The sequence below is a fragment of the Juglans regia genome, chromosome 6, assembly GCF_001411555.2.
Source record: "Juglans regia cultivar Chandler chromosome 6, Walnut 2.0, whole genome shotgun sequence".
Classification (NCBI taxonomy): domain Eukaryota; kingdom Viridiplantae; phylum Streptophyta; class Magnoliopsida; order Fagales; family Juglandaceae; genus Juglans; species Juglans regia.
In genome coordinates, this window is record NC_049906.1 from 7,783,567 (window position 1) to 7,811,450 (window position 27,884).

Sequence of the window (27,884 nt, forward strand, 5' to 3'; positions counted from 1 at the left end):
ATATATTGTACTATAGGTTAATATATATAGCATCATCTAATTATTATGTAGTATCATATATATTATAGTATAGTAAAGTAAAAAGGAATATATAGTAACATATATATTAGTAATATATACTATCATATATGTAGTAATATATACTATTATATATATAGTATCATATATGTAGTATCATATATATTATAGTTTAGTAAAGTATAAAGGAATATCTACTATCATATATATTAATAATATATATTATCATGTATGTAGTATCATATATATAGTATCATCTAATTATTATGTAATCACTACTACTTACAGATATAGATTAATTTATTTAAACTATATTCTATCAAAGAAAAACTATAGTATGGTATATTATATTATACCATGGAATATATTATATAATGTATTTATCATATATTATACTATGGTATATATTATGATATTATAATAATTATAATATAGTATATTTATCATATAGTATATACAACAATATTATATGATAATATACTATATTATAATTAGCATATACTACTTAGCAGTAATCACTACTATTCACAGATATAGATTAATTTATTTAAACTATATTCTATAAAAAAAAAAAAAAACTATAGTATGGTATATTATATTATATTATACCATGGTATATATTATATTGTGTATTTATCATATATTATACTATGGTATATATTATATGATATTATAATAATTATAATATAGTATATTTATCATTTAGTATATACAACAATATTATATGATAATATACTATATTATAATTAACATATACTAATTAGCATATACTAATATATATAGTCCTATATACTAATATCCTATACTATATATATGATAATATACTATATATATTTTAATTAGCATATACAAATTATATATACTAATATTGATATTTACTATATTATACTATAAGATATTTTAATTATATTCTAATTATATTTACTATATATATTTTAATTAACAGATACTAATTATAATATACTATAGTATATTAAATCATATAGATATTTAGTAAATTTGAAACAAATACCATTCAAACGGTAAATAATATAGTTCTCTAACGTTCGAACACCCTTCACGCTGCTGTCGCCACCGTAATCACTACCCACGTCGAAGCACCTTCCTCTCAACTACTAGTACACTCCTCAAGAGTGTTTTTACCGTTTATTTTTATTGTTTTGTTGTATTATTTGTTTGAATTAGGAAAGTTGTATTTTTCCATCAATAGGCACCGTAGGTGGCCTAGAATCCACCGTAGGATATTTAGAAATGAAGCTCTACATGTAATTTGTTGAAGAACCGATGGATTCCATGGATTTTCATGGTCGCTGAGTTCAATTCAGATACCGTTTGAACACTATTATGTTGTGTTCGAACGATATGAACCACACACGATGGTTAGGATTCGAACACTATTGTATCCGTTCGATCGATCTGAACCAAACACGATGGTTACCGTTCAAACACTATTGTATCCTTTCAAACCCATTCGAACAGTCTGAACCAATTAATTTATATTAACTTATTAATTTATTTTTATCACATTTTGTTGTTCCCGCACTAATTAATTTATTAAATTACTATTAGTATATAATTTTATGAATATTTATTTGTTACATTTTATCACTAATGTTGCATATATATTTTATTTTTTAAATCTCTAATTGATAATAATGTCATATAGGGGACGTAAGCGTGTGTGGCCAGGCGAACCTTCCATCGAAACAATTCAAGAGAGGATTGTTTTACTAAAGCAACAGGTGAACATTTCTGACTTGGTGACTCTTATCCAGGAGGGTCATTCCCTATAATCAGTCTTCAACAATCGTGGTTGGGCACCAATCCTAGATCAAAGGGAAGAAGCATGTGAGACTCATGTCTTATATTGACATCGTTGCTGAGTTCCAGATGACGAAAGGGCATACACGATCTCTGTCTGAGGAGCTCCAGTAATATTTTCAACAGACGGACATGCTAAATTTCTCACTATTCCTAGATTGCACGATGCCTATCCGAACGTGGCCTAGAGAGTCTAATCCTTTGGGTGATGCGGAAATGGCTCAGGACGAGTGATAAGATTATATAGATGAGCTCGAGACTTAGTTGTTGATCCAGATGCTCCTTTGTATGATGGGACGAAGAGCATTAAGCAGGCACATCTATCTTCTTCCTTCAATATCATGAATCTGATAATCGCCAAAAAAATTGACCCTTGTTATCACAAGACAAAGGTTGGTATGGATCGGGCGAAATTTATGATACACGTCGCTCATGGCATTCCTATCGACCTCGTGGGGTATTTATTCAATAGGATTCGATCAGAAGTCCGATACATTACAACTTATATATTGCCATTCATAATCATGATCGCCCGATTTCTACTATATGTCAGGGTTGTGCTAGATGTTGTCGAGCATAAACAGGAGCCAATGGGACTAATCAACAGCACGTCCCTATCACAATGTACGAGATCAAAGAGATGCACAGCCGGGAGATCTTGGAGTATCAGCTAGTGAGGCATCCATGTAGGTCGAGACATCATGCACATCTACTCGCGAGGACATGGCTAACATACTGAGGTTTGTACATCAACGGTGATCGATGTAGTGTGTACGGAAGTTCGTACTGGCATGTCTGACTTGCATACAGAGATTAATGCTAGCATCTCTAAGTTACGTACAGAGATTACTACGACTCAGGTCACGATCACTACTCAACTGACACAAATAGAGATACGCTTAGCTGCAGTCGTGGATGTGTACAGACAGTTGGTATAAGACCCAACCCACAGCCAAGCTCAAGCCCGTGGAAGCGTTTCCAGAACACATTGCATGGTTTCGAGCCCTCTTTCCATTTTCATGCATACCCTTTCATCCTCTTCCTCTAGGTTTTTATCTCTTTACTATTTATACCTTCTATATATGTTTGTTAAACATCCTCAACCCTAGTTCATGTGCCGTTCGTCCTCCTCTTTACATAAGGGTCAACCGAGAGCTCAACTTCACTGCACTAGCAAGGAACATTGTTGTCAACCACAACCGCCATCACCCACGATTGTATTTTTTTCTTTTTTCACAAAAAAAAAAAAAAAAAACAGAGGGTGATTCGGGTGACCCACTGCCCCCACACGTTGCTGTCGCATAGTTCGTCCACCCCTTGTGAACCTCGGTCCAGACCTCACCACTGTGTTCAGCCACTCAAAGCCACCACCCAATGCCTCTCATAGCCTCCATTGCAAGCCACGAAGCTCCCCTATTTTAGCCACCCGAAACAAAGGACCTACCACCGAACCACTGCACTAACCCATGGCGCTTGCCGTCGTCCCATCACTCCCCAGTCCGCAACGGGCCACCTCAACCTCTCGGTAAGCCACCAACCTCCCTCGCCGTATTTCCCTCCTTTAGCTGTCCTTCCTCCATCTTTAGTACCCTCTCCCTCATTTCCAGCACACACACACACACACACACACTCTCTCTCTCTCTCTCTCTCTCTCCCTATGCGACACTGTTGAAAAGTCACCACCACCTCAGTCCAACGTCCATCGCGCTCCCACGGTGCCGTTGCCTTGATGTTTTTTCGTGGGTATGTCCATGTCGTCACTCACATTTTGCCTCTTCTGGTTTGTAGTTTTATTATTGATAGTAGTTACTTAAAATGGGAACTATGTGTGTCTCGAGTAATTGGTAGATGAAGGGTGTTATTACCCTTTTGCCCTTTTTGTTTAAAGCATCAACTAAGTTTGTACTTTTCCAATTGAAACGTGGGTAGCATGTGATTTTTATGTTTAGACTTAGGCACATGTGGGTTTATTTTGTTAAGTTAGTATTTTCAAGAGACTGCTATTTTTTTATCGAAATGGTTATTAAAGAAATACTGATAAATTTTTGGAATGATCAGTAAGTATAAAATCTTATTTTTAAATCCTTTTAAAAGAATATTTTTTTATTATATAAACAAAAGTATGATTTTCTACTTATAATGATTTTGATATAGTTATGTTATTTAGTATTATAAATTATTGTAACATCTCAATCGTAAATAAGTTAGAATTTAATGTTTTAGTCGGAGTTATTAAGTTGGATATTCATGAGTTTGGAAAGTGATGTTGGTATTTAAGGAATAATAAGAATTTTGGGTTTGAGGAATTTAAAATAGGTTATTTTAGAAGTTTAGGCTTGAATATCGAAATATGAGATTGATTGGAAATTTTTGTAATTATCATATAGGTGACGATTAATTTCGCTCGGCATTGTTGAGGAAGTTTTTGAAAAGCTAAGAAGTCCAAGTAAGCGAGATTCCTATACTAAATTTGCGTAAAAAGAAATGAACTGAGGTTGGTTTGTAAAAATGTGCATGTTATTTTAAAAAGAAAAGGTGAAAAAAAAACAACCTCAATATATGTTTTGCATTCACTCATGAGATACGTATGAAAGAGAAAAGAAATGCTTTTGACATGAACTGTGTAGACATGAACAATATTTGACATGTTTCTGAAAAGTGCAAAAGAGCGAATACGATATCGGTAAATTTTTGTACATATGATATAAAAAAATGATTTGGTTTGTTTCTGATTAAAATGAAATGACATGAATATATTCAACACGTGGTTTGATATGATATGGATATGAAAAACATTTGGCATACTTATCTATTTTTATTCTGATTTTGAATATGATTCTGATATGATGATACTGGTTCATGTGATATGTTTGGTACCAACATGATATGATATGATATGAGTGCACCCACTTTGGAAACAAAGTGGTCTTACATGTGTTCTTTCCTGTGTGCACACTCGGGGATCCGAGATTAAAAAAAGGGAAGTTTCACAACATGATACTACTTGGTTTGGCCACCGAGGATAGCACAACCCTACCACGGGGGTTAAACATGGTATATGATATAATACGATACAATACGATATGACATGATATGATATGATAAGATGAAGATGTTCAGTTATGTTATTCCAAAGTATTTTTGCAGTGGGATACAAGCACTTTGTTTCATGCATCGTCCTCCACCCAGTGCCGCTGTGCGCCGACGTGGTCGTCTTCGCCCCTCTGGCCCGCGACCTCACCTCCAATTTCCAGCCCCTTTCGCACTGTCGTTAGCCTCCGCAAACGGCCTCAAGCCGCGGCATTCCGTGCGTTCTTGTGCCGCCGTCGCGCCACCTCCAGCCACCATCTCTTCACCACATCTTCCTTAATCTCCCAGTAACCTAAACCACTCATCCCCAGCTCCGATCCGCCATCGGCGAAGTTCCACCATCCACATTTTCGTTTTGAGCATTTTGGCCTCCAAACACCTCCCACGCTGCCACCCACGGCCAACCACCACCACCATTAGCTTCACTAACATCCCTAAGTTCTTCCCTAGTAATCTCAAGTCTTAGTTTGTCCTTGTTCAAAAGTGGCATTGTGACATCCACGGCCTAGTGCATTTTGCACTATTCCATTGTTGTGTCGCCACTTCTAGCACCTCCGTGATCTTTCAAACATTATATTATAGCATTGTAAGTATTTTTTGAAAGAATTTTTGAAATTTAAATGTATATTTGCACTAACTCATAGTTACTATGAATTGGTTGGTTGTGCCGGACTGAGTCCGAGGAGTAAGGGGGTCGGTTGGATAGGATGGTGGAGTTGTTTGTGTGATTGGTTTATGCTATGAGATTTGTTGGTTGTTTCACGTTTAAATATTGGTGTTTTAAGTTTGACGTTGGTTATGGTAGATATTGATGATTTTAGAAAGTGCTGATACATTTTGGGATTATAAGGGTTTTAAGTTTTAAGGAATTAAAATAGGTTATTTTAGAAGCTTAGGCTTAAATATCGAAATACGTGATTGATTGAAAACTTACGAAAATTACGTGATTATTTTTATAGGTGGATTTATAGTCGACTTGACATTTTTTAGGAAAATTCTGAAAAGCTAAGTCGTCCAGGTAAGCGGGGTTCCTATGCTAGATTTGCGTAAAAATAAAATAGGCTGAGTTTGATTTTTGAAAATATGCATTTTTTGTTATGAAAAGAGATTTGAACTAACTCAGTTATTTGTTCTGCATTACTCATGAGATTCTGTTTAAGAATAAAGTATTTTCTGGCATGATTGGTGTAGACATGAGCTATTGTGCATTTTGCTTCTGAACTATGCAAAAGAGAGGGAATATGAAAGTTTGTGCATAAAATTATGTTTTGTGATCTGATTCTATTATGTTCTGAAGATGTTCTGTACTCTGATATGATGTGATTTCTGAAACTTTTGGCATGACATTCTAAATAGGGATTTGGTTTGTGGATGGTGATCTATTTGACCTACCACGGGTGCTAATAGTGGCTTCTGTTTGGGTTGGTACCAATTGTTCTGTTTCTGGTGCACCTACTAAACAAAGTGGTTTTTCTGGTGGTCTTTCCAGTGTGCACACTCGGGGCTACGAGAATAAATGAGGGGAAGATTCACATTCTGTTTTTACTCGGTTAGCTACTGGGATTTGTACAACCCTACCACGAGGGTTAAACATGGCCTCTGATGTGATGATGTTCTGGTATGATGGTGGTTAGTTATGCTATGCCAAAAGACTTTGAATAAGAATATTTTCTGAAGCTTTCACTCTGATATTTTTTATAACATGTTCTGATTTTGCATTCTGAAAGGAAAAATATTTTCTTCAGCAATCTGAATTTTGATAAATGCTCATGTTTACACACTAGTATATGTTTTCTGCTTACTGAGATGTTGATAATTCACCCCCTTTATCTTCTCAGTATTTTCAGATGATTTTGGAATTTTCAACTGAGGATCAAGACTATGAAGCATTGAGTGAAATGACTTAAGAATAGTGAATTAAGAATAGAAAGTTCTCGATGAGTATTGGTCATTTTTTGTTAATTATATTGTTGAAATGTGAGTTTAAGTGACATGTAGAGAAGTTGATATTTTTGGGGTTACTGTATTGAGGATTTGATATATGAGTTTGTGTGATTATTTTAAATTTGAAGTGTTTACGTTTGATTTAGAGCTTTTGGAAATATATTAGCAGTGTTAGAGTTGATTATCAGGTAACATGAGTTAACTCTCCGGACCCTCGAGGACAGGGTCTTACATGATTTGAATGTTCCAGTTGAGGATCAAGAATATGGAGCATGGGTGAAAGGAGTTAAGAATGATGGTTTAAGCATAGAAGGTTTATATGAGTATTATGGATTTTTATTCAGTAAGCTTGTTGTGCTCTAATGATGTGATTTATTGGGAGGTTGATGTTTATATTAAATATTTGTATTGTCTTAGAATAATTATACTGGAGTATTTGATGTGAATTAATTAGTATTTTGTGTGATAGAGAAAAATCAGAGTATGTACTATGTGGATGGAAAATGATTTTTAGGTGGTACGAGTTAACTCTCCGGACCCTCGAGGACGGAGCGTTACAGTTGGGATCATAGTAGTTTCTATCTTTATTTATATTTTTTTGTTTCTGATATGAAAAATATCTGATGTTTTGTAAATTTGATTTAATTATGAATTATATTTTTTGTCCTTTCTATATTAATTATTGATTTATATTATTCCTATTATTTAATTGATAAATTATTAGTTAATATAAGAATAATTCTACTTATCATCCCTAATACACACCACACACTTCACCAATTTTATTTTATTTTTTAATTTTTCCTTTAACAAGTATATGGTGCATGGATGATAAGTAAAAGAATTCAATTAGTTTAACAAGAATAAAATAAAATTAAAATAATAAAATAATGGAAAATAATTTAAAAATATGTAAAGAAGTATTCCTCAAACCACCGTTCGAACATTGATTAACTTATTAACTTAACCTGCCAATTTACTATTCAATCATAAATAATATATGTTCGAACATTGTTTAACCTTAGAGTTTGAACGTTTTTGTATGCTATTTGAACAGTCAATGTCCTGCAAAATTCTTTCACTTTACGTGTCAAATTATCGTTCGATTATATATAATTTCCATTCGAATGTTTATTTTATTTCATTCGAACATTCTTTCTAGGTATTCGAACGGTTACTTATTATGGACAAAAATTTTCATCCCAAAATATACCATTCGAATGTGTTTGATCAGTAAACACTTTCCGTCATTTTTTCGGAACGAAAATTGAAATTAATCACTACATCTCATTTTTTAGATCGATCTTCATTTCGTTCCAAACAAAAATCGTCTCAATAGCTCTTTTTTGTTGTAATGAGCAGTAGTTGCCAAGGTTTGGATACCATGGGTTCGCCAATTATGTTCCTTCGATCTATTGACTTTGTCATTTTCTCTCCCGTTCTCATCTTCAAGTATGGATTCCATTCATGAAGGCAAATTCCTCTCAATTGAGAAATCGAAAGATGTTCTAATATCAACTAATGAAGTTTTCTCTGCTACCTTTGATTCGGTGGGTGATAATGCCTATTGTATGCCATATGGTTCGATAAGGCATCCCGTGGCAAGAACTAGATTGTAATCATGATGGCAAACTGTGATTAGCCAGTTAATGGAAGGAGCTCCAAGCTCTCCTCCTCAAAAATGGAAATCTTATCTTAACCGATGCTAGAAAGTTCACAGTTTGGGCAACAAACACTCAGTCACTCTCCTCAATAAACTTATCTCTCGACAACAGCAGTAATCTTTATCTACAGAACATGGAAGGTGTTACTTTATGTGTAATAAATCAAATATGAAAATAATAGAGTACAAACAATCTGATGAGAAATTCATATGTATTCCATAAGAAAAGATAATGCTCTCTTCAAGGGGAGCTCCTCCATAGATAAACAAACTAACAAATTGAATAACAGGTTCTAGATGTTTCCTTAGGCCGTTGCTACGCGAGATATACTAGTAATGTGTAAAGACAAGATTACCCTTACCGGGCTCTTGGTTCATCCGAAGCCCACCATCTCTACTTTTCTTCTCAAACAAGGATAGCTTCATCAAGCCCATGCTCTTACTTCAGCCCACGCAAGCCCATCTCATAACTAAGAAAGATAGCTTCTGGAATACTCCTTGCTGTCGACACTCTAACTCCCAATTCCCATAACTCACACTTATGTGTCTGGTTCTTCTCCTTGCTAGATCGGCGTGTAACAAATCTCCTCCCCATCAAAACACCTTGCCCACAAGGTGTGGGTAATCCATGCAGAGCTGCGTATAACATTCCCAAGAAGCCTCCTCGTGAGATTGACCATTCCAGTGAACTAGGAGCTCAACGACGGGTAAATTTCGAACTTTCCTCAATCTTCTGTTAAGTATTTCTTCCGGTTCTGGTTTCAAGATGCCATTTTTATCAGTGGGTGGGATGGTGGGGATGATACTGACCTAGGAACCGAGTTTCTTTTTCAGTTGGGATACGTGGAAAACATCATGGAGCTAAGCTGAAGGGGGAAGTTGAATATGGTAAGCCACCTCGCCTATCTTCTATGTTACCTAGAAAGGACCATAAAAAAGTTGTGAAAGTTTCAAATTTTGATGGTGGCGAAGTGATGACTGCCGGTACGGTTGGAGTTTTAGGTAAACCCAATCTCCAACGTGAAATTCTTGTTCCTTTATGTCCTTATCAACATACCATTTCATTCTCTCTTGTGATCTGAGTAAGTTTCGTTTCAATAGGGTCCAAAGTAGATCTCTTTCACGCAAGGTAGTTTCCACTTCTTCTAACCTCACTGTTCCTGCAATGTAACTTCTTAGTCTAGGAGGTGTGTAACCATACAGAGCCTGGAAGGGTGTTATTTTACTCGAAGCATGTTGGCTCGAGTTATAACACCATTCTGCCAAAGCCACCCATTTAGACCATTCCTTAGGTCGATCAGAGACATAGGATCTTAGATAATTTTTCACCCACTTGTTAACAGCTTCGGTTTCTCCATCTGTTTATGGATGGTAAGCTGTGCTGAAGGCCAATGTAACCCCCTGAAAGGATAGGAGTTCTTGCCGAAACCTGCTAGTGAAGGTTGGATCCCAATCTGAGGTGATAGAATTGGGCATCCCATGAAGTTTAAAAATGTGTTTGAGGAAGAGATGGGCAATAGTCTTGGCAGTGTATGGGTGTGAAATGGATATGAAATGGGAGTATTTTGTGAACCTGTCTACTACTACCCATAAGGCATTGAAACCACCTGAGTTGGGCAAACCTTCAACGAAGTCCATGGTAATGTCAGTCCATGGTGTTGAGGGAATTGGGAGAGGTTGTAGGAGACCACTGGGGAGTGTTATCCACTTGGATAGTTTGGCAAATGTCACACGCATTTAAAAAATTTCTCACATCCATTTTCTGGCGAGGCCAATAAAAATCCTTTTTAACTCGGTATAGGGTTTTTTCAAAGCCCAAGTGACCCCCTAACAGACTTCCATGCAATAAATCTAGCAACTTATGTATGAAAGGGGAAATGGCAAGGATATAAACTTTGCCCTTATAAAACAATATGTCATTCTTCACTGTATAAGGGGCCTGTAGTTGTCCTCGTTGGTGCTTCTCCTATAGAACACGGATTCTGTCATCATTAGCATATACTCTTTATTTCAGTCATCCAGTCCCAATTGGGGACAGAAATAAGAGCCAAAGTCACCTCGGAATCCCTCGCTTGCCTAGATAATGCATCAGCCACCAGGTTCTCTTTACCTTGTTTGTATTCTACCACGAAGTCATACCCCATCAGTTTAGCAATCCATTTCTGCTGCATAACAGTCCCAACTCTTTGGTCAAGCAAAAACTTCAAACTTTGGTGATCCGTTCTGACAACAAATGGCTGGCCCAAAGGGTAATGGCGCCATTTTTGAACTGCATAAACTAAGGCCAGAAATTCTTTTTCATATGTTGAGAGTCGTCGGGCTCGCCCTTTCAAAGCCTGACTAAAACATGCGAGGGGTCTCCCTTCTTGCATAAGTACTACCCCCAATGGCCTCACCCGATGCGTCACACTCAATGACAAAGTGTTTTTGAAAATTAGGCAGTACTAAGACTGGGGGTTCAGTCATGGCTGTTTTGAGCTTGTCAAAAGCTGCTTGTGCGTCTTCATCCCAAGTAAAGCTGTCTTTCTTTAACAAGCTAGTTAGTGGTGCTGCTATAGCTCCATAGCCTCTCACAAATCTCCGATAGTACCCTGTAAGGCCTAGAAAACCTCGTAAGGCTTTAAGAGATTTGGGCTGTGGCCAGCTCAACATAACCTTTATCTTCTCAGGATCTGCCTGTACTCCTTGGCTAGAAATTAAATGGCCCAAGTACGCAATTTCTGGGCAGCCAAAATCACATTTGCTGAGCTTTGCATAGAGCTGATTGTCCCTTAGGATAGCAAAAGTCAGATGTAGGTAGTGTAAGTGGGCTTCCTCATCCCTGCTATAGATCAAAATATCATAAAAAGAACCAAAATAAATTTTCGTAAGTGAGGCTTAAAAGCCTGGTTCATCAAGCTTTGGAAGGTAGATAGTGCATTGGTCAAGCCAAATGGTATGACCAAAAATTCATAGTGCCCCTCGTGTGTACGGAATGCCATTTTAGGGATGTCTTCAGGTTTCACCCTAATTTGATGATATCCCGACCGTAGATCGAGTTTAGAAAACACTTTGGCCCCATGTAATTCATCCATTAATTCTTCCACCACTGGAATTGGGTACTCATCCTTCAAAGTAACATGGTTTAGGGCACGATAATCAACACATAGACGCCATGTACCATCTGCTTTCCTTACCAACAAAACAGGTGAAGAATAAGGGCTTTGACTAGGTCTTATAACCCCTGATTGCAGCAACTATTGTATGATTTTTTCAATTTCATCTTTCTGAAAATAGGGGTAGCGATAGGGTCTCACAGAAATGGGTTGAGTACTAGGTTGTAATGTGATATTGTGGTCATGAGATTTGTTGGAGGTAGGCCAAAGGGAAGGGAAAAGATGTCAGGGTATAGGTCCAGTAGGTTCTGTATAGGTCTGGGAATAATGGTAGGTGTTTGGGTTGGAGAAACTTGTTCAATGAGCTGCAGTAGTACCCCTTTCTTTTCTAGAGTCGTGGCCCTATTAAATGCCCTGTCTTGCATTAAAGTGCTGCTCCGCAACCCCTTTAAGACAACCAAAGAGTTCTGATGAGTGAACTGCATGGTGAGGTTATGGAAGTTCCATAAAATTGACACTAGCCCTTGTAACCATTGAACGCCAAGCACAACATCGCACCCTGCCAGCACTAGTATGTACATGTCAATAGAGAATTTCATGTTTTGGACAACCAGTGTTACATCTTTAAGTGTGCCCTCACTTTGGACTTTATCTCCATTTGCAATTTTCACCTTAATTTTGTCATATGTTACTACATGTAGGGAGAGTTTGGGCAGTATGGAAGGGTCTAGGAAGTTGTGAGTACTTCCGGAGTCTATTAGGATTGTGACTGGTTGGTTGCCAATTCTACCCACCACACGCATGGTTTTAGGGTTCAAAGACCCAATGATAGCGTGTAAAGTAATTTCTAGGGCTTCATCAGAAACTGGAAAATGTTGTGTGTCCAGCTGGTCTATTGCCTTGCTACTATCAATGTCAAGAACTTCATAATTTTCCTCTATCTCTTCAATTAACTATAGCTTTGGACTGAAACATTTGTGACCTGGGGCCCACTTGGAATCACAAGAATAGCATAGGCCCTTAGCCCTACGCTCCTTCATTTCTTGTTGGCTGATTTTATGGACTGAGACTATGGCTTTAGGATGGTTTTGTAGGTTATTTGTGGCTTGAGGCTGTTGGGAAAATTTAGGAAAATTTGGTTCATGGGTTTGGTTGGTTGTGTTGTAGGTTGGTTTTCGGTATGGGATTTTTTTATGGATTGAAGACTTTTCCTCCTGGAGTTTAGCAAGTCCATAAGCTGTGAGTAAATTATTAGGACTGAACATCTTGACAGTGAACCTTATATCATCCCTAAGGCCACTGAGAAAGCAACTAAACTTGTAATTCTCAGATAACCCATGCAGTCTGTGGGATAAGGCTTCAAACTCAGCTTTATACTCTTCAACACTACCCTTTTGTCTCAACTTAGCCAATTGTTCCATTGGATCGTCATAAGTTGTTGGGCCAAATCTGATTAGTAATGCCCAAACAAAAGCCTCCCAACTATTTATCCCCCCAGATTGTTCCAAGTCCTGAAACCAAACTAGGGCTTTCCCTTCCATGTGTAAAGATACCAAACGCAGTTTATTTTGAGGAATATTATGATAGGTAAAAAAATGATTCACCTTAAATAGCCATCCATGGGGGTTCTCACCGTGAAACACTGGAAAATCCAAACGGATGGGTCTTGGCTGGATGTCCATATTGTGAAATACTAGTGAGTCTCTATTTTCCTGGTGGTCATTGTGTTCTTGGTGACTAGAAGAACCTCCTGACAGCGATGTTTTTACACCATGCAGGTCTGCAACTATCATGGAGAACTGACTCATCATGGATTCCATCTGTCTTCGCATAGCCAACATCTCTACGCCGATTGTACTGAATTGGCTATCAGTGCTCTTGATGTGCTGCTCCGTAGCTTTCCACTGAGCATCCAATCCTTCTTGCAGATCTTTCATGCGTGTGTGTTCAGGCATTGTAACAAGGCAGGAAAGGAGCTCTAGATACCACTTGTAATAGATCAAATAGGAAAATAATAGAGTGCAAACAATCTGATGAGAAATTCATATGTATTCCATAAGAAAAGATAATACTCTCTTCGAGGGGAGCTCCTCCATAGATGAACAAACTAACAAATTGAATAACAGATTCTGGATGCTTCCTTAGGCCGTTGCTACGCGAGATATACTAGTAATGTGTAAACACAAGATTACCCTTAGATGGTTCGGTTACAGACTTAAAAGAAATAAAATGCTATAAGTAAAATAAGGACCGGGCTCTTGGTTCATCCGAAGCCCACCATCTCTACTTTTCTTCTCAAACAAGGATAGCTTCATCAAGCCCACGCAAGCCCACCTCATAACTAAGAAAGATAGCTTTTGGAATACTCCCTGCTGCCGACATTCTAACTCCCAATTCCCGTAACTCACACTTCCGTGTATGGTTCTTTTCCTTGCTAGATCGGCGTGTAACATTATGGGAAAGCTTTAATTTCCCAACAGACACCCTTCTTCCCCAAGAACTACTCACTAGAAGCACAAGGCTCGTCTCTTCCAGAAGCCAGAAAACTATTCCTCTGGTTTTTACAAGCTCCATTTGATAACGATAACCTTCTCCTCCTTCTTCATGACGGTCTTGAGGTTTCTAGAGTTTACTGGCCTAACCCGTGGCTCGTGAGCTGGCAAGCTGGAAGGTCCGCATACAACAACAGTTGAATTCGTACCGAATAAGAAATTTAATCGAACCAGTATTAAGATAATTACGAAAAATATTATTCGAAATATCTAAAGCACCAACATATTATAAACTAATAGAATACTTTGACTGCTTCAAAAATCTTATAAAATACATCATGAAAAAACTCCTCTCTTAAAAATGGGTTTACTTCCTTTAGTTAACAATATTATTAAAATATTATTTACACAAAAAAAATATTTTATGAGTTTTAAGACAAAACCCATTTAAAGATAAACCCCAAATGACCACTCATCTGAAAACATACATTTGAAACATACACCGGTAATAGTACTAAAAAATTAGGTTAACAATTTACATATATATATATATATACACACACACACTTATAATAAAATCAAAACAATTTACATATATATATACATACACTCCTTAAGAGGAAAGTAGCAGTGAACGGAAACAAAAACATAGAAATAACCTAGGTAGCGGCGGCGGGGACTTACACCAGGAGAAGTTAGGGCCACATGCGACGGCTGGGCTGGAATAACGTGGTGGCGCGACTGTCGAGCTAGGGGGAGTGCGGCAGCAAAGCTGCCTACGCTGGGCGGCGAGAGCGAGAGAGGCAGAGAGAGATGAGAGGGAGGGAGAGCGAGCGAGCGAGGCAGAGAGAGATAACGGCGTGCGGTGGCGACGGGGTCACGTGTAGTGGCGACGGGGTCACGTGTAGTGGCTTCCGACATGTAACATGGCTAGAAAAACCAAGGGCACGGGGAGAGTGATAGGCCAGCGGAGGGGAGAGCTCAGTGGAGGACTTGAGCAAGAACTTGCTCTATTTTTAGGTGGATAAAAAAGAGCATGGGCTTGCAAGGTTGGTTGGATGGTGGCGTCCGGTGGGGCTTCGGCTTTGGTGTTGCTCGCTTATGGTGGAGAGAGGGGCCACGGTGCAACTGGGTGGTCTGGTTTAGCGACGTCAAAGAACGTGTCACTAGGTTCCGTTTTGGGCTGAGGCTGGGGGACTGCATGGTGCACAATGGGGCTTTGGCTTCGGTGATGCTCATTGATGGTAGAGGGAGGGCTATAAAGCAGTACACTAGGCCTTAGGTAGGCGATTTCCGTGAGGTGGAGGTGGTGGTGCTACGGGACAACAAAAATTGGGCAGTCGCTGGCAGTAGCTAAGTGGAGGTGCAGTACTATGTTGGTGGACGGGTTTGATGGAGGTTGAGCCATAGTGTAAGCTTGCTATGATCGAACGTGCCTGGTGGAGGTGTTGGGCTAATTTTCGGACGGTGTGAAGAAACTGAGTTATGGTGCTGCGACTTGGTGTTTTGCAGAAAGTATGTATATATATATATATATAAAGGTGATTGAACGTAAAAAGAAAACCCTAGAGCCGTAGGAGATGTGCAAGTGCATGGGAGTGAACAAATACATTAGATACGTGCATGCTTATGACTAACAGAAAGAGGTGTGTAGAGGTTGGGAGTTTTAAAAATCAAATGGAGAGAAAATCAGGCTTGACTAGGTCCGGGTATTACATTCTCTGACCCTTAAAAAAATTTCGTCCTCGAAATTTGCTAGTACCAAAAGCAAAGCCTAAATATTTATCCGCTACAACCATTTTATGCCTACACCAAACGTCAATCATATTGTCGAACCTAATTAATATTCCAAAATTGTCGAACCTAATATTCCAAATTCTAACCCTCCAATGTTGTCGATTGTATTCTCCCATATTTTCCCTAGCCATACACGTTCGCGCACACTGCCATTTCAAGTCTAAAATATAAACCTCAATCATGCGGTTAACGACCAAATAATAAATTTCAAATCCCCCACCTAATATAGATTTCAAATCCCCCACCTCAATAATATAATTAAAAACCTAAAATAATTTTGGACTCTCCACATAATCTATGAACCATTTACAAACATCGAAATAGACTCTCAAATTATCATGTCACCAAAGCCACGCTTCCGCTGCGCACTCTAACCACTTGTAGTCCTAAACACATTGTATCTCAAATCAAGTACATCTGAAAGGAACTAACCTCCACATTTAACCAGTCCATACACTTTTTTTTTTTCGTTACATTTAATTTTTGCAAAATCACCTAACATGTATGTAGCCTCTAATACATTGATATCACAAGTTTAAACCTCCAGTTCCTAATCAAAATTCATTCCACGAAGTCAACCAAAAATCTAAACCTTAAAACCTGTCAGAATTATTTCCTACAGTCCATAGAATACGCCTACCGGAATTAAAATCTCAAATGTCATAAAAATCATTTCCTTATAAAAAATATGCAAAATCCAAAACCTCAAATTTTGTAGAACTCATTCCATAGGTTCGCAAGTGCTAAAACCTTACATATCATCAAAAATCATATCCTGGAGCCCACAAAATTCTACGACCTTAAATCTCATCAAAATCATTCTTTAAAGTATGCAAAATTTCTAAATTCCAAAGTTCTCAAGATTTCAAACTCGATGACGAGGCGGTATCCCGTAAGCTTAAACTTGGTTAAATGTTCTAAAACAGAAAACAAAATATCGGTATCGATAAAAATATATATGCTAAATAAATATTTAAAACAAATTCAAGATTTTTTTTTTTTTTTCAAATCCTAACCATATCTTTAACCAACTCAAATAACCCTTCTTACTATCAATAATCACCAACTTGACATCGCTTTAAACTCATGTATGCTCCTTATAATCTAAACCTCAAAAGTCATGAATTCAATTCGAAACATTCGGCAATTCTAAAACCTCAAATTTCGAAGATCACAATCACTAACGCCTTCCGATTGTAAGACTTTAAATATCAAAATAATCGTCCCTTGCAACTTGTAGACTTCTAGATATCAAATATGAAATTATTCCCTAAATTTTACCAAAATCCACAACTTCATACCCCAAATATCTATATAACCTCAAACCTAGCTTTTAATTAAGCTTACATACACCTTAAGAAAATCTAAACCTCAAATCCTGTAAGGATTCTTTTCTATAATATGTAAATAAGCCTAACTGATCTAAGACTTCAAGTGTCATGAAGGCCATTCCTTAAATTCTACAAACTTTAAAACCTCAAGTTTCCAAAACTCAACCAATAAAGTATGCAGAATCTCAAACCTTCTATATCCACATCATCATCCCAATAGTCCTCACATCTCTACACTTCAAAAAGGAACGTTATTACCTACAACCCATAGATATCCAAATCTCATATGTTTATAGTCTCCAGAACCTCAAACTTGGCATTTAAACAAGCTTATTTACACCTATAAAATCTAAACCATAAATATTATCAAAATCATTTTCTACATTCCATCAAATAAGCCTACTGGATCTAAAACCTTAAATGTCATGAAGATCGGTTCTTAAAATTCAAAAAATTTAAGACTTCAAATTTCCTAGAACATATTTCCAAAAGCTTGTCAGATTTTAAAACCTTAAATACAACTTTCATCATCTCTTAGTCCTTAAATTTCTACAACCTCAAATCAGAAGTTACATCCTAAACCCACAATATCCAAAACCTCATATGTTATAGTCTGCAGAACATCTAACCTGGCTTTCGGTCAAACTTATATCAATTTCCAAATCTAAACCTTAAATCATATCCAAGTTGTGTCCTACAGCCTACAATATAAGCCAACCGAATCTAAAACCTCAAATTCCATCAAAATCCTTATTATAGTATGCAGAATCTTAAACCTGTCTCTGATACCAACTGTAACGCCTCGGTCCCGGATGGGTCAGAGAGTTACCTCTTAACACTTACAATAATATCTCACTGTACAAATATAAACTCAAATTCCTCAATTTCTCATAGACCTCATTGCTTTATACCATTTACTTCAAAATAAAGAACTAACAATACGACGAAATCTAAAAAAAATGCCAACTTCCCAAGGTACTAAGTCAACAAAGCAAGAAGAAACTATTCAATAAAAAAATTCTCCAATAACAAGTACCCTCTTTGTATTTAATATACTATGCTCACAAAGCAACACTCACAATTCATCAATATATTTACAGACTTCAAAATATAAAGTCATTAGAATATTATAAAATCTCTTATTAAAATCTGCCAATTCTCAGAAATCTTCTATGAGTAATCCACTATACTTAAATAATCATCTCACAGATACTCCATAATCCTGATCCTTACCTGGACTATTCAAAATCATCTGAAAGATATTTGGAGATAAGGGGTGAGTTATCAATAACTCAGTAAGCAGAGGACATATGTTAGCGTGTAAACATGAGCATTTACAAAGTACAATATGCAGAACAAAATATGTTTTCAAAAGTAACAGAGCGATGGTTTTAAGACAAGTAAAACAAGAGTACTTTGGCATAACATAACCTGAGCATCATTATCACATCAAAATAGACCATCTTACAGAGCAGAGACCATGTTTCACCCCCATGGTAGGATTGTGCTATCCCCGATGGCTAAATCGGGCATAGACAAAGGTGAAATATTTCCCTTATTCTTCTTGGAACCCCAACTGTGCAAACAGGAAAGACCACAATAAAATCACTTTGTTTTCAAAGTGGGTGCACTCAGAGACAGAGAAGTTGGTACCAACCCAAACAGAGTAGAGCATAACAGAGCAGAGCAGAGACAGAGTCAAATACAAAATCAGTACATTATGTCAAAGGTTTTCAGATGCCATATCAAAATAAAACAGAGTACCAAAACATAATCAGATCCTTCTCACATATTAAAAACAAATGTCGGAGCATCTTTTTAAATCAATGCACAATTTTTCAGATTCTCAATATTGCTCTTTTTCAGATTTCAGAAACAGCATAACAAAATTTAGCTCATGTTTACACAGTGCATGTCAGAAATTATTTTTCTTTTTTCGTACAGATTTCATAAGTAATTTATATAAGAGACCGAGGTTGGTTTTTCCCAAGTTCTCATTTTATCACAAAATATGCAATGTTTTCAGAAAGTCAACCTCAATCTCAATAATTCATATAAAACCTAGCATAGGAACCCTACTGACCTGGACTTCTTAGCTTTTTCAGAATTTTCCTCAAAATGTCGAACAATAATTAAGCATCACCTATAAAATAATCACGTAATTCTCGTAAATTTCCAAATAACCGCATATTTCGATATTTAAACCTAAAATGCTAAAAGAACCTATTTTAAATTCTCAAAACCTAAAATTCTCATAATTCCTAAAATACCATCATGTTCTAAAATCATCAATAACCACTTAATCGAATTCGTACCGAATAAGAAATTGAATCGAACAAGTATTAAGATAATTATGAAAAAATAATATTTAAAATATCAAAAACACCAACATATTATAAATTAATAGAATACTTTGACTACTTTAAAAATCTTATAAATCATGAAAAAACTCCTCTCTTAAAAATAGGTTTACTTCCTTTAGTTAACAATATTATTAAAATATTATTTACACAAAAATAATATTTTATGAGTCTTAAGACAAAACCCATTTAAAGATAAACCCCAAAAGACCACTCATCCGAAAACATACATCTGAAACATACACCGGTGATAGTACTAAAAAATTAGGTTAACAATTTACATATATATATATATATATATACACACTTATAATAAAATCAAAACAATTTACATATATATATATATATATATATATATACTCCTTAAGAGAAAACTAGCAGTGAATGGAAACAAAAACACAGAAATAACCGAGGTAGCGATAGCAGGGACTTACACCAGGAGAAGTTAGGGCCTTGTGTGACGGCTGGGCTGGAATAACGTGGTGGCGCAACTGTCGAGCTAGGGAGGGAGTACGGCGGCAAGAGCGAGAGAGGCAGAGAGAGATGAGCGGGAGGGAGAGCGAGGGAGGCAGAGAGAGAGATGACGGCGTGCGGTGGTGACGGGGTTGCGTGCAGTGGCTTCGGTCGTGTAACATGGCTAAAAAAATCGAGGGCATGGGGAGAGTGATAGGCCGGCGGAGGGGAGCTCAGTGGAGGACTTGAGCAAGAACTTGCTCTGTTTTTGGATGGATAAAACAGAGTATGGGCTTGCGGGGTTGGTTGGATGGTGGCGTCCGGTGGGGCTTGGGCTTTGGTTGTAACACCCGGATCCAACCAAACTTTTTTTTGATTAATTATTGATTTTGTTATTTATTTATTTTTGTTTATTTTATTTTTTCTCCCCGCATGTTTATTTTATTTTAATTTTTTTTCTTTCCGTCTATATTTCTTTTTCACCGTAGTGTTCCTTTCGTCCACGACTTGCACGTACTCACGACTCTATTTTTCAGCTTTCACTCCCACACACGTCTCCCTCTTTTCTCTAGGGTTTTTCCATCGTCAATATATTCTGACATGCATTGTGTAGACATGAGCTAAATTCTGTCATGTGGTTTCTGAAATCTGAAAAAGAGTGATATTGAGAATATGAAAAGTTGTGCATTTATTTGTTTTGGCTTTTGTGTTCAGCGTGTGTAAACTGTTCTGATTCTGTTTTGGTACTCTGTATTATTTTGATATAACATCTGAAAACCTTTGGCATGGTGTACTGGTTTTTTGTATCTGATTCTGTCTCTGCTTTGCTTTGCTCTGCTCTGTTATGTTCTGCTCTGTTTGGGTTGGTACCAACTTCTCTGTCTCTGAGTGCACCCACTTTGGAAACAAAGTGGTTTTATTGTGGTCTTTCCTGTGTGCACACTCGGGGCTCCGAGAAGAATAAAGGAAAGATTTCACCTCTGTCTCTGCCTGGTTTGGCCACCGGGGTTAGCACAACCCTACCACGGGGGTGAAACATGGTCTCTGCTCTGTTTGATGCTCTGTTTTGATCTGATGATGATACTCAGTTTATGTTATGCCAAAGCACTAAGGGTTTTACTTGTCTTAAAACAATCGCTCTGTTACTTTTGAAAATATGTTCTGTTCTGCATGTTAACTCTGGGAAATATTTTGTTCTGCATGCTCTACTTTGTAAATGCTCATGTTTGCACGCTAGCATATGATTTCTGCTTACTGAGTTGTTGATAACTCACCCCTTATATCCATAATATTTTTCAGATATTTTGGATACTTCAGCGGAGGTTCAAGAATAGGAAGCATGGGTAAGGCTTTGTGGGCATAGTCTATTATATATACAAAGAGGGTATTTGATATTGGAGAATTCTATGGAATAGTTTCGTTCTGTTGACTCAGTACTTTGGGAAGTTGACTTTTTATTTTGAGATTTCTTCGTAATCTTAGTTATTTATTTTGGAGTAGATGGTTTAAAACAATGAGGTATATGAGTAAATGAGGAATTGGAGTTTACATTTGTACAATGAGATATGATTTTAAGTGTTAAGAAGTAACTCTCCGACCCATCCGGGACTGGGGCGCTACATTGGTGTTGCTCGTTTACAGTAGAGAGAGGGGCCAAGGTGCAACTGGGTGGTCTGGTTTAGCGGCGTCAAGGAACGTGACACTAGGTTCCATTTTGGGCTGAGGCTGGGGGACTGCATGGTGCACGGTGGGGCTTTGGCTTCAGTGATGGTCATTGACGGTAGAGGGAGGGCTATAGAGCAGTACACAAGGCCTTAGGTAGGCGGTTTCCGTGAGGTGGAGGTGGTGGTGCTACGGGACGACAAAAACTGGGCGATGGCTGGCGGTAGCTAAGTGGAGGTGCAATACTGGGTAGGTGGACGGGTTTGACGAAGGCTGAGCCGTAGTGTAAGCATGCTGCGATCGTACGTGTGTGGTGGGGGCGTTGGGCTGATTTTCGGACGGTGTGAAGAAACTGAGTTATGGTGTTGCGACTTGGTGTTTTGCAGAAAGTATGTATATATATATATATAAAGGTGATTGAACGTAAAAAGAAAACCTTAGATCCGTAGGAGACGTGCAAGTGCAAGGGAGTGAATAAATACATTCGATACGTGCATGCTTATGACTAACGGAAAGAGGCGTGTAGAGGTGAGGAGTTTTAAAAATCAAATGGAGAGAAAATCGGGTTTGACTAGGTCCGGGTGTTACAGCTATATTGTTGGTTCTAATAGGAAATGTTCTTGCCTCCCAGGATTAATTAAGATGAAAAATGTCACGGATTGGTCTTACGGGTGTGAACCCGACTTTAGTCTTTCTTGCAATAGAATGAGTCTGGCTTTCTGCTGTTACCCCGTGTTGAATTCTTTGGTTATGATTATGGGTTCTTCCGTAATTACACGCTGGATCAATGTAAGAATTTATGTTTGCAACTGTGCAATTGCAAAGCATTCCAATTCAGCTTCTCTCGGGAACATGCATGTTTCTTCAAAATGCCACCCCAAGACACTATTGCGGAATGGACATCATTCCTCGGATATCCAGGGTGACCTCTATTTGAGATTGCCTGAAAGCAATCTCTTCTCCTATGAAAATTCTGTATAAGATTTCACACTAGTGTGCTCAAGTAAACGTACAGCGTACAGTGCAACTGGACAGAACGTATAAAAGAAGCCGGGAAAATCAGATAGTGAAATTCATCCTCTGGTTTGCATATGCAGTGGGAGGACCTGAAATCATCACTATGCTTTCGGTGGGGCGTCTCATGAGTACAACCCGGCCAGCAAACTTCTGGTGCCGAGAAGAAAGGCCACCTTGTTGCTGTCACTAGATTTAGAAGATTTACCTATGTTGAGCTCAAGAAGTCGACAAAAGATTTTAAAGAGGAGATTGGAAGAGGTGCGGGAGGAATAGTGTACTAAGGGGTATTGCCTGATGTTAACGCTATACATGCTGCCCATACAGCCCATGCAGTTCAAGCTAATATAGCGTCCCTATCAGTGTCATTTATATCTGGAAAAGATCAATTGGCAGACCTCTTGGCTAAGCCATTGTCTGTTGTGCGATTCCACCTTTTATGTTCAAATCTACGCTTAAGACAGTTTGACTTGAGGGGGCCTGTTAACGCTATACATGCTGCCCGTACAGCCCATGCAGATCAAGCTAATACAATGTCCCTATCAGGTGTTACACCGGACTCCCATACGCACTCAAGCGAATCTTCCAGAACGCTACCATCACCTACCAAAGTTTCCTCAGCAGATCATCCGTTGTAATGGTGCCCTCATGTAACATGCATGCCTCTGTGCATGGCACCTGCTGTACAATTTCTGTTAGCATAGAATATTCTCTCTTGTACTCTGTATAAAAGGCACACAATATGAATACAAACAAATATTTCAGAAAGAGGATGCCTAGCTGCTGCCATTGTGTCGGCGAGTATTTTAGCACGTCAAAAATACACTTGAATGGGGTCAGTGCCCTTTTTCAATGAGGCCAGTTGAAGTTGAGTCTAAATAAGCCGTGCCTGTGATGCTGAAGCATATGTGGACTCGAGTGAAAGCCAGACTTCACGTGCAGACGCACGCCCAACGACCTGAGCAATAATCGATTCAGAAAGAGACGATATCAACGCAGACATGACAAAATTGATCATGCTGGACCTAGACTTCAAAATCGGGATTTAAGGAGCCATCGGACAGTTTTGCAGAAGGGGAGGGATAGGTTCCATCAATGTATTTATAAAGACGTTGTCCTCGTAAATAGGGAACGACCTGGCCTTCCAAAGAAGGTAATTTCAGCTGAGAGTTTTACAGAAATGAGGTGAGAAAAATTAGATAAGGAAGAGGGAGGGGAGGGGGAAGAAGAAGAGTGCTCAGACATGGTGGACAGCTAGTCCTAGCTTTTGCTATATATAGCTCTGATACCATGCGGAAATATTTGTTTGTATTCATATTGTGTTGAAAAATTACAGTAAGGTGGTGTGCCTTTTATACAGAGCCCAGGAGAGAATATTCTATGCTACCAGAAGTTTCACAGCATGTGATGTTTTTTAATTGAATGATTATTTTAATAAATTTTTTTGTTTTAAAATTTATTAGATTTTTTGTTGGTTTATTTTATGATTTTTTTTAAGTTATAAAAATTATTTTGTTATATTTTATTAATATTAATTATTGTTTTGCATTTAAATTTCTCTTAATTTAAATTAATTGTTTGAGGGTTTTAAAATTATTGTGTTGTGTTGGATTTAATTATTTTATTTTACTTAGTCACTGTGTTTAAATTAATTTTATTTAAACTGTTGTTTTGAAATAATTTTCGTTGGATCAATTTTGTGACCTAAGTTGTGAGGATTGGATCTCATTTCTTTCCCTTCATTTTTTTTCCTCTTTCTTTTTCTCTTTCCTCTTTTTCTTCTTTCTTTTTCTTTCTTTTTCTTCTGGAACCCCTGCTTCCCCCCGCACGCACGAGCCTCTCTCTCCCCCACCCCGTGCATTTTTCTTCTCCTCCCAGCCCGCCGCCGTGCGCCTCTGTCAGGCGACATCGCCCAACCCACGACCTTCCCCACCCTCCGGCGACCTCCCCCTCCGGTTTTCAGCTCCTCACTCACCGGCGTTCTCCACCACGCAAGGCTTGAAGCCACGGCATTCTCTTCACTCTAGCGCCACCGTCACGGCACCTCCGACCTCCATTTCTTCACCATTTTATCCTCGACCTCCTAGCAACCTAATGCACCCATTCTCAGTCCTGATCTGCCACCAGTGAAGCACATTCATCAACATTTTCATTTTGGACATTTTAGTCTTTAACTACCCTCTACGCCGCCACCCACGGCCAACCAACACCACCATTGGCTTCACCGACATCTCTAAACCCTTTCCTATCAATCTCAGGTCTTGGTTTGTCCCCGTTCAAAAGTGAGTTTTTGAGACTCATGGCCACAGTGCATTTTGCACTATTTCGTTGCTGTGCCGCCACTTCTAGCACCTTCGTGATCTTTCAAAAATTATATTATAGCATTGTAAGTATTTTCCCAAAAAACTTTTGAGATTTAAATATATTTTCGCGCTAACTCATATTTACTGTAAATTGGTTGGTTGTGCCGGACTGAGTCCGAGGAGTAAGGGGGTCGGTTGGATTGGATGATGGAGTTGTTTGTGTGATTGGTTTATGCTATGAGATTTGTTGGATGTTTCGGGTTTAAATATTGGTGTTTTGAATTTGACGTGGGTTATGGTGGATATTGGTGATTTTAGAAAATGATTATATATGTTGGGATTATCAAGGTTTAAAGTTTTGAGGAATTAAAATAAGTTATACATGAAGTTTAGGCTTAAATATTGAAATCCGTGATTGATTGAAAACTTACGAAAATTACGTGATTATTTTTATAGGTGACGATTTATAGTCGACTCGACATTTTTTAAGAAAATTCTGAAAAGCTAATAAGTCCAGGTAAGCGGGGTTCCTATGCTAGACTTTGCATAAAAATAAAATAGACTGAGGTCAATTTTGAAAATGTTCATGTTTTGTTATGAAAGGAAATTTTGGAAACGACCTCAGTTATTTATTCAGCATTACTCATGAAATTTTGTATAAGAAGGAAATATTTTCTGTCATAACTAGTGTAGACATGAGCTTATTTTGACATTTTGCTTCCGAATTGTGCAAAAGAGAGCGAATATGAAATTTTGTGCATAAATTATATTTTTGTGATCTGATTATGTTATGTTCCGAAATTGTTTTTGTACTCTGTTATGATAAGATGTGATTTCTAAAACCTCTGGCATGACATTCTGTTTCTGTTGACTTTACCACGAGTGTAAAACTATGGCCTCTGTTTGGGTTGGTACCAACTTTTCTGTTTCTGGTGCACCCACATTGGAAACAAAGTGATTTTCTGCATGGTCTTTCCTGTGCACACTTGGGGCTCCGAGAATGATAAGGGGAAGATTCACATTCTATTTCTCCTCGGTTGGCCGCCGAGATTTACACAACCCTACCACGGGGGTTAAACATGGAATTCTGTTCTGATATCATGTTTCAATTATGCTGTGCCAAGGGAATTTTGAATAAGAATATTGTGAACTTTCACTCTGATATTTTTGATAACATGTGCTGACTCTGCATTCTGAAAATAAAAAGTGTTTTGTTCTGCATTCTAAAATCTGTAAATGCTCATGTTTGCATATAGTATATGTTATCTGCTTACTGAGTTGTTGATAACTCACCCCTTCTTATCTCCAATATTTTCATATGATTTTTGGATATTTCAGTTGAGGATCAGGACTATGAAGAATTGGGTGATATGACTTAAGAATAGTGGATTAAGAATAGAAAGCTTTCAATGAATATTGGTAATTTTTTATAATTATATTGTTGAAATGTGAGTTTAAGTGACATGTAGAGAAGTTGGTAATTTTTTGGGTTTCTGTATTGAGGATTTTATATACGAATATGTGTGGTTAATTAAATTTGAAGTGTTTATGTTGGATTTGAAACTTTTGGAAGAGTATTAGCAATGTTGGAATTGATTATCAGGTGTTTTGAGTTAAATCTCCGGACCCTCCGGATCGGGGCGTTACACAGCAAGTGCTCTGCACAGAGGCATGCACGTTACATGAGGGACACCACTTCAACGGATGATTTGTCGAGGAAACTTTGGCAGGTGATGGTAGTGTTCTGGAAGATTTGCTTGAGTGCGCAAAGGAGTCTACTATGGTACCTGATAGGGACGTTCTACTAGCTTGATCTGCATGGGCTATATGGGCACCATGTACATCGTTAACACCTGACAATCGAGTCATAGCATTCAAGCGTCTCAACGACCCTAACCAAGAAGAAGGTGAATTTCAAGGAGAAGTAAGCATCATCGGGAGGATTAACCACATGAACTTAATTAATATGTGGGGGTACTGCGCAGAGGGTCAACACAAACTTTTGGTGTACGAGTACATGGAATATGGTTCTTTAGCCAAAAACCTCTCATCCCATGCACTTGATTGGAAGAAAAGGTTTGACATTGTCGTGGGCACAGTGAATGGCCTAGCTTATCTGAATGAAGAGTGCTTGGAGTAGGTTTTACACTGTGATGTAAAGCCTCAGAACATACTCCTAGACTCTAACTATCAACCAACGGTAGCAGATTTTGGATTGTCTAAGATACAGAATAGATACCTCAAGAATGCAAGCTTCTCAAGAATAAGAGGAACCCAAGGGGACATCGCTCCAGAGTGGGTTTTCAATCTTCCTATCACCTCCAAAGTGGATGTTTATAGCTACGGAATTGTTGTGTTCGAGATAAGTGTGAAAACTGACGCCCTAGACGCAGTTTTTGGGCAAAATCGAGACCCCACCAACGTCTACCATGAGAGCTCAGCACCAGCCGAAACCAGTCGATTGGGGAGAGAAAATCGATATTATGAGTCTCGACTCAGCGCAATTCATTTGTTCGGTCTGCCGTCGGCATCTCTGTGATGGAGGAAGGATGTCACGTCCATTATCGAATGAAAGTAGAAGGCTTAGGGTTTAGGGTTGCAAAGGAAATAGTCTATACGCAAGGAAGAAGAAGAGGCGAGAAGAAAGAAGAAGAAAAAGGGGGGGATTTATTAAACCTAATTCAAAACGGCGTCGGCATCGACGACGTTATATATATATATATATATATATACACCCATATATTAACTCTCACTTGGAAAAACAACGCCGTTTCAGTGAAACGGCACTATTTTATATACATATATTAAAAATAAACAAATAGAAAGGATTAGCCAGTTCAG

The 27,884-nt window shown here is 37.9% G+C and overlaps 1 pseudogene; it reads left to right on the top strand.

Annotated features, from left to right (window-relative positions):
• The first annotated feature begins 8,327 nt into the window (after window positions 1-8,327).
• On the top strand, window positions 8,328-27,582 carry LOC108998387 (annotated as a pseudogene).
• The last annotated feature ends 302 nt before the right edge of the window (window positions 27,583-27,884 follow it).